This window comes from Urocitellus parryii, unplaced genomic scaffold (genome assembly GCF_045843805.1).
Source record: "Urocitellus parryii isolate mUroPar1 unplaced genomic scaffold, mUroPar1.hap1 Scaffold_40, whole genome shotgun sequence".
NCBI classification, from domain to species: domain Eukaryota; kingdom Metazoa; phylum Chordata; class Mammalia; order Rodentia; family Sciuridae; genus Urocitellus; species Urocitellus parryii.
In genome coordinates, this window is record NW_027553586.1 from 5,121,286 (window position 1) to 5,135,416 (window position 14,131).

General features: G+C 31.8%; 1 pseudogene; it reads right to left on the minus strand.

Moving 5' to 3' along the window:
* Nucleotides 1-7,860, minus strand: part of LOC144252326 (activating signal cointegrator 1 complex subunit 3-like) — a 43,281-nt pseudogene extending 35,421 nt beyond the window's left edge.
* Between the last annotated feature and the right edge of the window lie 6,271 nt (nucleotides 7,861-14,131).

The following is a 14,131-nucleotide window of genomic DNA, read 5'->3' on the forward strand; positions in this document are numbered from 1 at the left end:
TCAAAAAGTCAAGGCCTTATGTTTTATCTCATGTGGAAGCAAGAGATAATTAAGGAACTAAAAAAATAGAGAAAGGGGGTGGGCAATGTCCCATGAAAATAGAACAGAGATCAGCGAAGTAGATAAAGGGTACAGAGGGAAGGGAGAAGGGATGGAAAAGGGAGGAACTGAGTGAAGAAACTGACCAAATTATGCTATGCACATGTATGAATAACCCACAGTGATTCCCACCTTTATGTGTGTCTATAGAGTACCAGTTAAAAATTAATAAATATAAAAATGTATGAAATCACAGTTTATAATGCAGTTATAAATTGCTTATAAAATAAGACATCCATTTGAAGATCAGCACATATTTTAACTGAGAAGCAGAAAAGTAGTGGAATTCTATGTAAAGAAGACCGAAGTATGAAAACCTAACAATTTCAGATTACCAGCTTCAGAACTAGTTGCTACTACTATTCTTAATGTTTCCCCCCTAAGTCTTAAGTTTAAACTCTTCCATGGAAAAATCTACTGTACAAGAAAAGGAAAAATGAAAGAAAACCGCCAAAAGTTTGGCAATTGCTTTGATAACAAATGCACATTATATATATATATATATATATATATATATATATATATATATATATATATATATATATTTACCAATACATGCACACATTCAATGCATATGTATGTGTATTTATCAATACAATATTTGTGTGTATATATATTGGTAAATAGAGAAAAACTATAATTTTGAGTTACACTCAACCTCTTTGATAATTTTGACTCAACAGAAGTAAATATCATATGAAGATGGTGAAATAATGTTTTTATTACATTACAACTGAATTTTATCTGTAATTAGGAAGCATTTACAGTATATAAAGCAGAGTTCTAAAGAAAAGACAAGATCTGTAAGCCACATGGACCACACAACTATAAAGCTCATAGGAAGACCTGCTATCACGTGTATGTAATTCTCTGTCTATGCACACACATTGAATCATGAAACTGACTTTAAACTTTAAACTGTTAAGACAATAATGCTTTAATGCTATCTTTAATTTCACTATAGGGCATAGAAGGGACATGACAGGAGGAGTAGATTGTATATAACAAGCCTATCAACATTAATGGGAAAAGAGATTTAAATAAAGGAAAATAATTACAAGAAACAAATTTAATTTTTTTAGTGTATTTTAAAAAATGATTAAGGATCTTTATTTTTCTTCTAGGTCCATAACTCTTTTCAGATGAGGCAACAGTAGCAAATATTTATCCTCACATCATGAAAGGATTACAGAACCAAAAAGAAGGCTTGAGGGTTTTTTTTTAATAAATGAGTTTGAGTTTTCTACCTGATAAGCTTTGTGACTGATGCCATACACTAATGGATTTGCTCTCATCCATACATAAAGGTAAGTGTAACTTATCCACTTCACTGCTTCTTCCACGTTTGTGACTGTTCCCAGAGCAATCTGCAAATCAAAAATACAACAGAAATTAAAGGAATGCATTAAAGTCAAACATAAACAATACAGCAAAGGCCATTCTGCCAAAAATTAAGTTTTCAAAATAGATCATTGTGCCACATTTGAAAGTAGGTAAGCACAATCATTGAAATGACTTCTCAGTTAATGAAAACAGCAGTCCTCTTTATTTCATTGAGAATAATACATTGGAAATGCTATCTTCCCAAACTGAACTTACTCAATGATGACATTTGATTGTTTTTCCCTGTATGGATTTTAATTCTACATAGCATTAAGGACATTTTTGACATTTGTTAATTCTTTTTCATATTCTGTATCCATTTTGTTTTAGTTTCATTTTATATTTATAAAACTACTGAGTATGTTTAAATTTAGGTGTACCAGAATAAAAATAACAAAATATGTGGCTGGGGTTGTAGGAGAGCACTTGTCTAAGCACATTTGAGGCACTGGGCTTAACCCTCAGCACCACATAAAAAAATAAACAAAATGAATAAAGATTAAAAAATAAAACTCAACATTATTTAAAAAATAATTAAATAGTAATTCTGTCGATCTTTATCCTGATTCTGCGCACTGTCATCAATAAAACCATAGAAGGTACAATGGTAGTTTTTACCTTTAGAGATACTCATTTAGAGGACTGCCAGTATAAACATACAATATGTGTATAATGGAAAATGCAATTATTTCTGCACAAAACAAAGCAAATTTATTGGTATTTAGACATATTAATATTTATGCTTTCAAAATCATACAAGAATAGGGTGTTTTTTAAAATTGGTAAACTTTAAAACAAGCAATGGGAAAATATGATATTTAAACATTTGAACCAAAGTAATCATTGGATGATTGTTTAGATTATATTCAGAAAGGAAATATAATGTTTAATATAGCATTTGAAGTGATTTGTAATATATTAAATAAAACCAAAGGTTAATAATTTAGAACACAATAATAAATATAAGATCTATGTAATAAAGAGAAAGACATGATTAGATAAGAATATTAATTCAGAATTATAATGAGATGTATTCTTAAAATAGTTCCTTAGGCAAGGGAAGTAATTCTGCTTTTACTTAAAGTATCCTTTTTACTTTAACAATTAACCAAAGTTCTGAAACTTGACAGCTATAAATTTGTTCCTGAACCCATTTTTTTTTACTCACAGGAGGGGGAAAAAAGGAAAACAAATGGTGCCATTTTTGTACTAATATTGAAGAAAATAAAAATCTTCATGTTTGATTTAGTCGCTGTATTATAATTTTTAATTCTATATAACTTTTATTGTGAAATAAAAATGTAGATGGACTGGGAGTGGTACAGTACATGATTAGTATGCAGAAGGTACTAGGTTCAATCCTGAGCACCAAACAAAACAAAATACAACAACAACAAAAAATTGTACATTTAGCTACTTTGAGTGAATTGAAGATGAGATACAGCAGCATATAATTTTCACTGTAATATTACATCATAGTATTTGTTATTTAAAAAGTGGGACAACCAAAAGTAAAAAAAAAAAAAAAAAAAAAAAAAACATAAGAAGATTCTGCCTATTTGCTTCTAAATTTATACTAGTTTACTTAAAAATGACCAAGCCATCCATACTATAAGTAAATAAGTACATATCCTAAATGTAAACTGTAAAGCTTTTCAGAAAATGAAAAGCAGTAAGAATTAAAATTAAGCCAATAAGAGAGTTGTGTAGGATGTTTAAACAGTTTTTCCAGTCTGCTTAGGTAAATAAAACTAGTTTGATGATACAGATAAATAGCTGAGAGTCTCACCTATTTCTGATTTTATTATTTGCAAGTCAAAAATGTATTGTCATATAACCCATATATTCCTTTATAGTGACCTATATTCTCTTATTACTTTACGTTATTACTTTAAAATAACAACCTATATTCATTCCGTTTTGACCTTATGATGCTCTTTTAAAATACTATACAAATCTCAAGAGACAAAAATTTTATAAAGGACAATTTAAAAATCAGACTTATCAAATAAACATCAATAATTACCTATTTCTATTAGTTATAAGATTAGAAGAAAAAGTAGGTATCAAAAATTAGATCATGTAATGGAAATCTTCTAAAAATTCATTAAAAGGGAAGAGATTATCCAGAAAAAATAAATGTAATGGTACACCTTACTTTGAGACTAATCCTTGAATGCCACCTAGTGACAAAATTAAAAATTTTCTTGAAAATATTTGCTGTCGCCTAGTGGCTATCTGATACAGGAGCCTTTCATAAAACAAGTATTTTTTTCCATACTCTCGCTTTTTGAAATTTATTCATTTATCTCCATAATCATAACAAATCACTAAAAAGCCTGTATATAATTTAAGGTACAATGTATATGGTAACAAATAGTATGGTCCCTGACCTCACTTCTCTAGTCATGGAGGTGAGACATGTATAAGTAATTAAGATGACAAATAGAAGCCCAACATCCACAGAGTCTAGCACATACCAGATACTCAAAAATATAACATGTAAAAATGACATTAATGTATAGTGTATTAAAATTAATTCTTCCTTAACAATAATAAAATCAACTCCAAATTTGGTAATTCAGAAATCAGACTCAAGTGTCACTTAATATTTATCTATTTAAACTTTAGTCTTTAAGGTTATCTTATTTATTTTTACTATATGTGTGTTTTAAAAACTACTTAAAACCATTCATATAGTTTCTATCAACTTTATATAGTTTTTAGAAACTAAATAAGCAAATATAATCATGAGTATAATTTTTAATTTATATATATATATATATATATATATATATATATATATATATATATATATATAAACTGCTTAAGTAGGGATACATATGAAGGGATCATCAGAAAATAGTGATACTATATTGCTTACCAACTTGGAACAGGCACTTATTGAATTTTCACAATGAGAGCATCTATATTTCATAAAAAAGAAAATTGGGCCTTTCTAAGTGAAGTGAGTAGAGTAATAGCTTCCTAGGGCAGAAGGCCTATGTTGAGGAGTAATGAGAATCAGAAGTGGGAAGGGTAGTCAGACTGTGGAGGTTTTAACTCAAGAGCCAGTATAGGTACAACATCCTGAAGAGACAAGAACTCTGTGTACACAAAGAATGTATATGTTAGGATATAGAATAATTAACAAAGTTATAAAGTATGGAATATAGGGATTAGAACAGAGAATACACTGAGAAACATGAATACATTTTAATTAGCCTGAAATACATATATCAGTGTTTCTCACAGTGCAAAATTAAGTGGCTCTTTATAGGAAAGGGATTTGTTACTTCTCAACTTTAGCATTATGAAGTCAGCCCCATTAGGCATCAATCAGCAAAGATGTCTCATAAAATGTTTGCATTAAATTATACTTCATAAAATATTTTCTCCAATTTTTCTAAACTCATGGTCAAAATTGATATTCATGAAATCAAATATATTAATAAAGGCAACATTACTATCCTAACATAATCTTTATGTTGATTAGTGATATTTTAGAGTCTTGCGAAGATTTTTTTGCAGGCTAAGGACTTACAAATCTATTATCTTAAGAATGCAGCACAGATTTATGTTATAAACCAATTTCACACTTGATGTGTACAGATGACTAAGTTTAATTTCACATTCAACTATAATTTAAAGGAGTTTGTTTCATTAACAGGAAAATTTACTGTAACAGGGAGCTCTTCCAGTAAACCAAGATATGAGCAAGTTTAGCAATGGCTATACTTCATAATAATAACTAAAAATTTTCAATCTATATGTTTCAATATTTAAATGACCTTTAAATCACTAAATGGAATTGTGCTCAGAGTGTGTTGACATTTCTGAAAATGACATTTCTAGCAAGTACTTTAATTAATATGAGATGAACTTAAGGGCTATTTTTATACGCAGGGCTAGATCACACAGTTTAACTGGTGCTACTTTTTCGTCCCCAGGAAAGAGTTCCCTGAGGTAAAGAGCATTGTTTTACTTACTTTGTGTCTTCTGCATAATAACATCAACACATTGTGACTACCACTTACAAAAACTATCAAGAACCAATTCTAGGTGTGCTAAGATTTAGTATTCCTTGACATGCTCTTTAAGCTAAATTTTAGAAAAACAGGATTATTTTTTTTTTTTACTGTAAATGTTAAGAGAAATTATGGCTACCATTTTGGAAAATGTTTAGTTCAGGTTTTAGAAGAAAAGAAGGGAGAATCTTAATGTAGGGTAATGTATTTTTTTTAACTTATTACATTTTTAATAAGATTACAGAAGTCTTAAGCAACAATGAAAATATCTTGGTTAGAGCTAAATAGACCACAGTTTGAATGTTATTTCTAAAAATTATAACTTAGTGACCCTGGGCAGTTACACGTCTCTCTGAGTATAATATCTACTTAGCAGGTCTGACAGAATAAGAGAATGTACATGAAGCACCCAGCAGTTTCTAGCCTATGCTACTATTACCATCACTTTAGAGTAATAGATTTTTATCCCATTATAAACACTCTTGGCCCAGACCTAATTACTTACACCATGTCATCAGGGTAGGCAATGAGGACCAAAATTGAGCTATGATAATATTTTCTTTGGAGTCAAATTTTATTTTCTAATCTCTTTTTGTTGTCCTGTAATTTTGTTAAGGTAAACCAGTGCTCTTCATGCTTTTTTTTCTTACTTTCAAACTTATCTTCCAAAACTTATCTATCCTCTGAACTCAGACTAAGTTTACTATCATCATGAAAAAAGCCTTTTTTGATAGCCCCAGTTCAAACATATTTTCTCCTTCTACCAAGTACTTCTATGGAAGTTGTCATTTTCTTTCCATGTCTTTTTTTCTCCTTTTGGACTATATGCTTCTTAACAGAAGAACTACATAATGTAGAGTGTGTCTTTCATTCTCCATAAAGAGTCTTGTAAATAACCCGAATAGAATATCTATAGGCTGTTTAAGAAGTACGCCAGATAGACATACACACAATAAGTAATATTTGATTGTAAATATGATTGTGAATATTTCATTCATTTATTCAATATTTACATCTTAGCTAAATTACCTAAATTATTTGAGTTAACTTTAAAAAAAAAGGATACTGAGGTAGGAAAGTGTTGAATACTTGTGCAGTCATTAAAAATGTCATGAAAACATTGCACTTAATTTTGAACATTCATTTGAAAGTTTGATATATATACTCTAAATTGTAAAAATGTTTATTTTCTTTACCATTTGAGATGTTACCTATGCTTTCCAGGTCCATTATTTAAATCCTATTATTAAAGTCTCCCCTCACACACTCCCACATGCCTACACACACACATTTGAAATAAAACATTATACTCTTGCTCAATTTAGGCAATCACATTTTACATAACAAAGATAATCATATGACCTAATAAAGACAAGAAAGCTTCATAAACCTTAGAAAAACTTCATACAAATATTAATCATCAATTGAGCACTAAACATATCAGTTATTGCTATTTCTGTTTCCCTGATTTGTAAACTTTGGATTGTATTTCTGATCTATAGCAAAACCTCATAGATTGCAAGTGTGATCATTTAACAATGAGTTCCTGTCAGTATTGTTGTCTACATTTATACTGCTGTGAGTTAATCAACAATATTGCCCCCCACCACCCTAGCCTCTTTTGTCTTATGACTATATAGCATAATCTGTATACCTAAATACTACAAAGCAAAAACCAACTCAACCTTTATCGTTATTCTTAAAGCTGACAATTCTATCCCAACTTATGGCTGATCAGATCTTACCTCTGCATTTAGGTTATCTGCAAGACTTTCCAGAAACTGACTCTCAATTGGGTTTTGTTCAGTGAGCAGAGTGAGGTAATGGCTGAGTTTATCATGTGTTGTTATAATGACTCCTTCCCCAAATTTGTCAAATTGTGGTTGTCCAGCTCGGCCAAATATCTGCATGACATCTAAAATTCCAAGGTCAATAAAGGAGCCTCTTTTTGCAGCATATATTTGTGTTCCCTAGATAAGGAAAAGTTAATAAAAATTTACATAAGTATACATAAATATAATCCTGAAGAGCTGAATACTGAAATTGGGCAAATACAGTAAGATCTCAAAAGTGTACTTTAACTAATCCCTTCATCATCTGTGATAGTTACATTTTTACAATATAAACTGAATTTTATTGGAGAAAATATTTTTTCTCTTATATAAATTAACATTCAAAGAAACAGCCAAATCACAATATTTTTTCTAAATAAATCAATCCATAGGTTTGTTTTAACACTCACACGAATCTGTATCAAAAGAAGGTAAGCTCCTACCTTAATAATAACAGTGTGAGCAGGGAGATTGAAACCCCAGGCTAATGTAGCTGTACAGACTCCAGGTAGTGTCATCAATCCCCATATATACTACCAGAAACAACAGCACAAACATCCCCATTTCTGGTTAAAACCTCCTATATTTCAAGTTTGCCAAACTAATGTTTCTTCTCTTTTTTTAAAGAGAGAGAGAGAGAGAGAGAGAGAGAGAGAGAGAGAATTATTTATTTATTTATTTATTTACTTACTTACTTACTTATTTATTATTAGTCATACATGATAGCAGAATGTATTTTGACATATAATACATTCATGGAATGTACATACATCAATCATTTTGTCTATTCTATTCTGCTGTCCTTCCTATCCTCATTACTCCTCCCCTCCTCTCACATCCTTTCTCTCTTTCCAATGTAATGTGACACACTTTTTTTTCTTTTTGTCATTACAACATCATATATGTATTGTATATAATAATGAGGTTCTCCTTCCATCTTCCATGCAACTCCCCTTTTCCCTTTTTCCCTCCCACCTCTCTTCCCTATTTAATGGTAGCCTTCTTCTCATGCTCTTCCTCCCTGTCCCATTTTGAGTCATCCGCCTTATATCAGAGAAGACATTTGGCATTTGTTTTTTAGGGATTGGCTAACTTCACTTAGCATAATCTGCTCTAATGCCATCCATTTGCCTGGAAATGCCATGATCTTGTTATTTTTTAGTGCCGAGTAATATTCCATTATGTATAAATGCCCCATTTTTAATCCATTCATCTATTGAAGGGCATCTAGGTTGGTTCCACATTCTAGCTATTGTGAATTGTGCTGCTCTAAACATTGATGTGGCTGTGTCCCTGTAGTATGCTCTTTTAAGGTCTTTTGGGTATAGTCCAAGAAGGGCAATAGCTGGGTCAAATGGTGGTTCCATTCCCAGCTTTCCAAGGAATCTCCATACTGCTTTCTAAATTAGCTGCACCAATTTGCAGTCCCACTAGCAATGTATGAGTGTACCTCCCCCCCCCGTGCATCCTCACCAGCACTTATTGTTGTTTGACTTCATAATGGCTGCCATTTTTATTGGAGTGAGATGGTATCTTAGAGTAGTTTTAATTTGCACTTCTCTGATTGCTAGAGATGGTGAGCATTTTTTCATGTATTGGTTGATTGATTGTATATCCTCTTCTGAGAAGTTTCTGTTCAAGTCCTTGGCCCATTTGTTGATTGGGTTATTTGCTTTTATGTTGTTTAACTTTTTGAGTTCTTTGTATATTCTAGAGATTAGAGCTCTATCTGATGTTTGAGGGGTAAAAATTTGTTCTTGGTTTGTTTTTGGTTTTAACTCTTGAGCTATAGGAGTCTTATTAAGAAATTTGGGGCCTTCCCCCATGTGATGAAGATTAGGGCCAACTTTATCTTCTATTAGACGCATTGTCTCTGGTCTGATTCATAGCTCCTTGGTCCATTTTGAGTTCACTTTTGTGCATGGTGAGAGAGAGGGATTCAATTTCATTTTGTTGCATATGTTGCATATGGATTTCCATAAATCTCGCAGCACCATTTGTTGAAGATGTTATCCTTTCTCCATTGCATGGTTTTAGCACCTTTGTCAAATATAAGATAGTTGTAATTTTGTGGATTGGTCTCTGTGTCCTCTATTCTGTATCATTGGTCCACCTGCCTGTTTTGGTACCAGTACCATGCTGGTTTTGTTACTATTGTTCTATAGTATAGTTTAAAATCTGGAATCACGATACCACCAATTTCACTCTTCCTGCTTAGAATTACGTTAGCTATTCTGGTTCTCTTATTTTTCCAGATGAATTTCATGATTGCTTTTTCTCTTTCTGCAAGGAATGTCATTGGGATTTTGATGGGAATTGTATTGAATCTGTAAATTGCTTTTGATAATATGGCCATCTTAATAATATTAATTCTACCAATCCATGAGCAAGGTAAATCCTTCCATCTTCTAAGGTCTTCTTCTATTTCTTTCTTCAGGGTTCTGTAGTTTTCATTGTATAGATCTTTCACCTCTTTTGTTAGAGCCCACTTTTTGTCCTTAATTATACCTAAAGATCACAATTTTTCTATTTTCTTTCAATTTATCAGCTGTATTACAGTAATACCCTTCTCCTACACAACTTGGCCTTTATTCTTACTCTTTCTCTAGCTTAGATAGCAGTGCCTAGTGAAAAACTTTGGGTTTTTCAACTGGTTTTTAAAAACTCTATCTACACTAGACTGGGGATGGAGTTAAGTGGCATAAGACTTGCCTAGTGTGTGGGAGAACCTGGGTTCTATCCCCAGCATGGCAAAAAAAAAAAAGATTTAACCCTAATAATTATATTTACACTTAAGCACCTTGGTGAACTATAAACTTTCAAAAAAAAATCATCCATAACTGATTTATGAAAGAGGTATATAATATTGTACTGAGCAAGATAATGGTTTTATCTTGGATGAACTTAAGTTATGATGGAAGAGGCTGAGACTTTCACAAAATCTATAAGTTAAAATGTATTTTTCTGTACTGATAGAAAGATACACTACAAATAATTTTTCTCATGTCTTAGTTTTTTATTCCACACTTTCACAAGCATTTTAAATTTCTTTTCTTTATAACTCTTCAAAACAAAAAAGAATACTGGGTAAGAGACGAAGGGGTTAAAGATGTAAGTAAGCTATAAAACAATGCAATATACTCGAGAGCAAAGTATAATCAATACAGAAATATGGCAGCTTTAGTGACAAAATATGTAACATAAAGAGACTTGGACTAGAGGACAAGCTGGTTTCTAATCTGCTATGTATGAAAATACAGGTCACTTGATTAAAAAAACATTAAAATAAATTTTATAACAACAAATTATAAAACATCAAATTGATAAATATTTTAATTCCTAGTTTTTAGTTTGAAATATATTAAAATATTGGGGTTCTATGTTTATTTTGCCATCCTTATTGTTCTACCAACTAGGTTCCCAAAACTTTGCAGAATTTTGCTTCCTCATCTCAACAAAAAAATTTAGGAAAGATTTAAGATTTAAATGTAGAAAACAAACTTTAAATCTATCAGAAGAAAAATACAGGAGTTCATAAACTTGGTATACACTAGGAATTCCAAGAAAACATAATAAAACAAAAAAGGTACAAACCATAAAGGAGTTGACAAATTTGACTACCTTACAATTAGTCTGCATGGCAAGAGCAGATGGAGTTGGCTCATTTCATCTTATTCTTGCTTATTACATGTAAAAACTCTAGAGAAAATGGATGAAATGGACATCAGGAAGCTCTAAAAAGTGGAAATGAAGTAGGACTATATGAAGACCTCAGGACTCCAGAAAAGAACTGGCAGTGAGTAACTGGCTTTGCTTTCTTTGCTGCCTATATATCCCAGACTGGCAAAGCAGCTTACAGCTCAGAATGTCAATGAAGTGGTACTCCCTCCTGAAACAATCCAAAAAATATAGAAAAACAACAATAACAAGATGAGACTGCTCTTTCTATACAAAGGCAAAGAGAGGAAAAACCCAATAAACACAATCTGTGTGACAAGAGCCAAAAACCATAAAAGAAAACAGTGGTCCTTCCCCAACTGTGTGCAGACACTGGCACAGTGGGGTAGGAATAGGTACAGAGTCCTAACCACTGTCGCACCTAGGTAGTAACAAGTAACAAGATTTAAACACCAACTAGACTTTGATAATGAAACTAATACTGAAAAGATCCCACAATCAACTTAAAATAATGTTTACCAAGAATCAGGAAAATCTCAACTCAGAAGAAACAGTAGATGCCAATATGAGAGACAAAGATTTTGGAAAAATATGACAAGACTTTCAAAGTACAAAGACAAAAGGTATAAAAAGTTCTTCAAGGATCCTTCAAACACCCTTGAAACAAATGAGAAAATAAAATGTCTCATCAAAGAAACACAAATATAAAAAAATAGAAGTTTAGAATTGAAAAATTTAATAACCTAAATTAAAAACTCATTAGAAGTGCTCAAGAGCAAAATGTAGGTAATAGAAGAAACAATGAACTAAAAATGAGATTAATACAGGGCTGAATGTAGCTCAGTGGCAAAGTGTCTGCATCACATTCACTTAGCCCTGGGTTTGAGCCCCAGTTCCAAAAGACAAAAAAAAATAACCCCACCAAGAAAAAATAGAAAAATTAAAAAGAGAACAATAGAAATTATCCAAACTGAACAACAGAGAAAAAAAGAAATCTCTCCATCCTGTGAGACAACATTAAAAGATCTAATAGTCTGGTCAATGAATTCAGTAAGGAAAGAAGAGAGGGTGATGAATTCAAGAAATAAAGGCTCAACCTTTCCCAAATCTGACAAAAGAAAAATTCACAGAAAAACAATCTGATAAAATCAACAGATTCCAGAAGCTAAGGAAACACCAAACATGGTAAGCACAAAGAAATCTATAATAAGGCACACCATACATAAACTTCTAGAAACTGACGGCAAAGAAAGGATCTTAAAAGCAGCCCAACACAAACAACATATTACACATGAAAGAACAACAACTTTAATGGATTGGGTTTCTCCTTAGAAACTATTAAGGCTCGAAAACAGTGACAGTGCATTTATCAAGGCTTGAAAGAAAAGACTGACAATTCACAAACCTATTTCCAGAAAAAAAAAAGTCCTTCAGGAATAAAGATGAAATAAAGACATTCTCAGATTTTATGCAGAAAGGTAGCAATAGTAAGTCATTCATACAATATACAAATATCCAGATAAAACTGCAACCTGAACACATGTAATATTAATCCAACTCCATTTGCCCTAAGTACCATATATACATATTCTCAGAGAAATAATCAATTGACTCTATACTAAGAAAAAACCCTTGAGAGACAAGGAAATGAAAGCAGTGTGACATCAACCTCGAGTGTGACCTGAGTTTATAAGCACCAATGCCACCCATACCCTCACAACCAACGTTGATGGAGCTCTCTCTAGCAGAGTAATACAAAATAAATTGGAGGTTCACTTACCTGTTGCTCAGGCACTTAAGAGATTGAACATAATCACCTTCCATTCCCAATCAAAACAGAAACAAAATCAAAACCTTAAATAACCCAACTCTTCAACAATGAAAACAACAAAAGCTGTGGAGATCAACAGCACCAATGTCAAGCAAGCAAATATAAAAAGAGAATAAAAATTTCAAAACTCAGCAAATGTCTTGCTTTGACACAGAGGACAGGAGAAATCATTATTCTAAAGTATATGACCAGTGTTTTATAACTTCAAAATTAATAGCAGAGAACAATTAAATATAAGAAAGGATCCTTATCCTTATATAACACGAATCTGAAAAGTTATATCCATGTTTTTAGCAATGAAAAATTACTGAATTTTTTCAAATTTGATCAAAATTACTTTTTGGCTGAACACCAAAAAAGTATTTGTTGTCTGTATTAACTGTTTCTCCTGATTATAACTATTAGAATTATATAATTATGTCTCATAAAAGAAAATTGTATATTCAAGTCTCAATAAAATCATAATTGCTGCCAGACCCGATGGTCCCTCTTGAACCACAAAATAGATCACATCTCATATTACATTTAATTTATACAAGATTCCTAACAAGCTAGGTAGTTGGACTTAATTCAATAAGCAATAAAGAACCAATGAAAGTCTAGGAACAAGGAAATGATATGATCAGAGCAGCATGACAGAAAATTTGCAAATGAGATTAATTTGCCTTCTCATGTTTACAAGAAAAAAGGAGGGAGGGGGGTAATAGTATCCACACGGATAAAATCAGAGGAAAATTTAAAATATATTTAATTTAGTTAAATATTGGGAAACTTACCAAAAAATATAAAATGGAAATAATTTTAAAAGCTAATAAAATTACAAAATTGAAAAAAGTAGGAAAAAGCTGGTTAAAAATAAAACTTGAATGTGCGTTTTTTCCCACATGCTTTGCTTTACTTCCTGCTTTGTTCTTTCTATAGCCCAATCCAAAAGGCCATGATAGCAGTCTTTCCATCTGTTAGAATCTACGAGATGGACAGATGGAAAGGATAGAGGTTATTGACTATGTAGTTTCAGTTCATCAATGTTTTCTTCACTTTTTTTCCTCGCTTAATAGATACTGGAGATGATGAAATAGAGAAAGCTCTATTAAGACTGCTGAAAACAGAAGAGTTGCTTGACTTGTACTGGAGCTACAGGCTGAGATAGATTGGATTATTGGCCATAGTCTGCCCCCTCCCTTGGAGCACCTGCAGGGTGCCTCCCACTAAAGGTGGAGGGTCCTCCCTGTCTCATGACTTGGAACTCACCCAAGACACATGCTTTGGATTTAGAAATA